Source organism: Athalia rosae, chromosome 2 (genome assembly GCF_917208135.1).
Source record: "Athalia rosae chromosome 2, iyAthRosa1.1, whole genome shotgun sequence".
NCBI classification, from domain to species: Eukaryota; Metazoa; Arthropoda; class Insecta; order Hymenoptera; family Athaliidae; genus Athalia; species Athalia rosae.
The window spans coordinates 18,744,301-18,747,968 of NC_064027.1; the positions used below are offsets into that span (position 1 = coordinate 18,744,301).

The 3,668-nt window shown below is 49.7% G+C and overlaps 1 non-coding gene across 1 annotated transcript; it reads right to left on the minus strand.

Moving 5' to 3' along the window:
• Positions 1 to 920: 920 nt before the first annotated feature.
• On the minus strand, positions 921 to 2,834 carry LOC125500117. The gene has a single exon (XR_007277313.1). It is a non-coding gene; the product is annotated as a small subunit ribosomal RNA (ribosomal RNA).
• Between the last annotated feature and the right edge of the window lie 834 nt (positions 2,835 to 3,668).

The following is a 3,668-nucleotide window of genomic DNA, read 5'->3' on the forward strand; positions in this document are numbered from 1 at the left end:
CCCCTCCGAAAGGCTCGAGCGCGGCTTGTACTCTACAACACTTTACGTGCGAGGAGGAAGCCGCGTATAATTCGATCGAGCCATATTTTTTGTGTCTGGGGGGAACCACGGCACGTGGATTTTGGTAATGTTACGCAAAAGGAATAAGATCTCAATTGCATTTCACGGGGCGAAAGTTCGTCGCCAACCTTCCGCCGCGGAGAACGCGACGTCACCCCGGTGGAGCTAAACTCCAGCCGGAGCAGGTTACCCCGTGAAAGTATGGTAACTTTTCTTCATGTGTATCTTTGAAAAGAAACAATTTGAAAAAAAAGCATAAAAAAAACCGTTCGATCAATCGCGCGCCACGCCTCGTACAAAGCGGGGGGATCGACCGAACGGTTGATTCAAACGCACACCAAGCGTCCCGTTCAACAGAAGCGGGCACTTGGTCGCCTCAGCAACGCGCACAATGTCGCTACCTCACACAAATCTGATCGACGAATGGCATCACGATCCGCATCGCTATCGTCCAGAATGGAAAGAGAGTTTTCGTTCTTGCGCCCCCGTAGGTTGGCGTAGTAGCAATGTCCTTTTATTTTTCTAGTGTTTTTTTTACCCATAGCCATTTATGCCTTAGTTTGTTTTTGGCTGCTGCACACGATATATTTTACCGTGATACACTAGTTGTAATGTCCTTTTTATATTATTTTCTCTCTCTTCCAACGGACATAGCAAGATCGTTCGTCGTCGACGTGTGTGAGTGCGACACGAGCCGTTTCGGCCGTTACGTAGTTCGATATTCGTGACACGCGTACAATGTACGCCACCTCTTGTGCCATGTGTGTCTTTTGACTGGATTATAATTGCGTGAGATTCACGGTGGAATCTACCAAAATAATCATCGATTCGCTGCTTTTTTTTTCGCAGTAACGAAACGTTAATGATCCTTCCGCAGGTTCACCTACGGAAACCTTGTTACGACTTTTACTTCCTCTAAATGATCAAGTTTGGTCATCTTCCCGGCAACATCGGCAATGCCGAGGCATTGCCGCGTACCAGTCCGAAGACCTCACTAAATCATTCAATCGGTAGTAGCGACGGGCGGTGTGTACAAAGGGCAGGGACGTAATCAACGCGAGCTTATGACTCGCGCTTACTGGGAATTCCTCGTTCATGGGGAATAATTGCAAGCCCCAATCCCTAGCACGAAGGAGGTTCAGCGGGTTACCCGGGCCTTTCGGCCAGGGAAGACACGCTGATTCCTTCAGTGTAGCGCGCGTGCGGCCCAGAACATCTAAGGGCATCACAGACCTGTTATTGCTCAATCTCGTGCGGCTAGAAGCCGCCTGTCCCTCTAAGAAGATTTATTTGTACGCCGGTAGTAAAAACCTCCCGACCGAAGCCGGGGGCCTTCGAGATACCGGAAAGTACGCCTATTTAGCAGGCTAGAGTCTCGTTCGTTATCGGAATTAACCAGACAAATCGCTCCACCAACTAAGAACGGCCATGCACCACCACCCACCGAATCAAGAAAGAGCTCTCAATCTGTCAATCCTTCCGGTGTCCGGGCCTGGTGAGGTTTCCCGTGTTGAGTCAAATTAAGCCGCAGGCTCCACTCCTGGTGGTGCCCTTCCGTCAATTCCTTTAAGTTTCAGCTTTGCAACCATACTTCCCCCGGAACCCAAAAGCTTTGGTTTCCCGGAAGCTGCCCGCCGAGTCATCGGAGGAACTTCGGCGGATCGCTAGCTGGCATCGTTTATGGTTAGAACTAGGGCGGTATCTGATCGCCTTCGAACCTCTAACTTTCGTTCTTGATTAAAGAAAACATTTTTGGCAAATGCTTTCGCTTCTGTCCGTCTTGCGACGATCCAAGAATTTCACCTCTAACGTCGCAATACGAATGCCCCCATCTGTTCCTATTAATCATTACCTCGGGGTTCCGAAAACCAACAAAATAGAACCGAGGTCCTATTCCATTATTCCATGCACACAGTATTCAGGCGAAAATAGCCTGCTTTAAGCACTCTAATTTGTTCAAAGTAAACGTACCGGCCCACCTCGACACTCAATGAAGAGCACCGCGATGGGATATTAGTTGGGCCGCCCCGAAAGGCTAAGCCCACCGGTAGGACGTCCCACAATCATGCCAGTTAAACACCGCGAGCGGTGAACCGACAGCGTGGGACACAGATTCAACTACGAGCTTTTTAACCGCAACAACTTTAATATACGCTATTGGAGCTGGAATTACCGCGGCTGCTGGCACCAGACTTGCCCTCCAATTGATCCTCGTTAAAGGATTTAAAGTGTACTCATTCCGATTACGGGGCCTCGGATGAGTCCCGTATCGTTATTTTTCGTCACTACCTCCCCGTGCCGGGAGTGGGTAATTTGCGCGCCTGCTGCCTTCCTTGGATGTGGTAGCCGTTTCTCAGGCTCCCTCTCCGGAATCGAACCCTGATTCCCCGTTACCCGTTACAACCATGGTAGGCGCAGAACCTACCATCGACAGTTGATAAGGCAGACATTTGAAAGATGCGTCGCCGGTACCAAGACCGTGCGATCAGCCCAAAGTTATTCAGAGTCACCAAAGTAAACGGCGGACGGGACGAACCCGCCACCGATTGGTTTTGATCTAATAAAAGCATTCCTCCCATCTCTGGTCGGAACTCTGTTTGCATGTATTAGCTCTAGAATTACCACAGTTATCCAAGTAAATGTGGGTACGATCTAAGAAACCATAACTGATTTAATGAGCCATTCGCGGTTTCACCTTAATATGGCTTGCACTGAGACATGCATGGCTTAATCTTTGAGACAAGCATATGACTACTGGCAGGATCAACCAGGGAGCTTTGTGTTATTGGTAGCTCTTTTCGTGTGTTGCCCCATGCCGCCGAGTCTTTGCCCGGTCGGCCACACGTTTTAATATAATATGTATATCTGGTACCGCACAACTTGTGTACGCGTACTAGCGCTCAGAGCGCTCTGTTCGACTTTGTGTTTCCTCGGGTGAAGACAATTTTTGTCGACTCCCCGGTGCAAATCGTTCGAATTATCCTTCTCGTATCCTTCGGCTAGATTGCAAGCGTCGGGAGTACGATTGGAAATCAATGTGTACCGTCTGCGAACAGACTGTGATACGCACGGAATGTGGCGAGTTGATGCCTCTGTTCGACTGCTTCCCTCGACTTGCGAGAGAAGACTTTCTGGTCACCGCATAAAGGGCCATTCGGTCTTAGACACCGACCCGCGGTTATGTAGTGTCGACGATTCAAATTGAATCATATTTTCTAGACGGAGCGAAGAACTCGCCCCTGCGAAACGTGAGCGCTCGGAAAAACTTTGAACTCGTGAGAGTGGTTCTTACCGGAACGAAACGAACGCCTGTGGTGCGAATCTCCGCTCAGACGAAAAATTTTCAAAATTCGAAAAAAATTTTTGTCTGCGTGTTCGTGACACGGTGAGGACGAAACCATAGCCCCGACAACAAACCCGCAAAGGGATGTCGAGATACGGGCCGAAACAAGTCGAAAGTTCCGAAACCCGAGGACTAGGTGCCGACCGACCGGTCGAGACCGCTCGGTGCATGAAGTATCAACGGTGCCGCTCGGACGTCGGAGCCGGCCGGTCATAACACGTGTTCCTTATGGGGCAAAACAGCAACGCGACCTGAAAAATTTGGC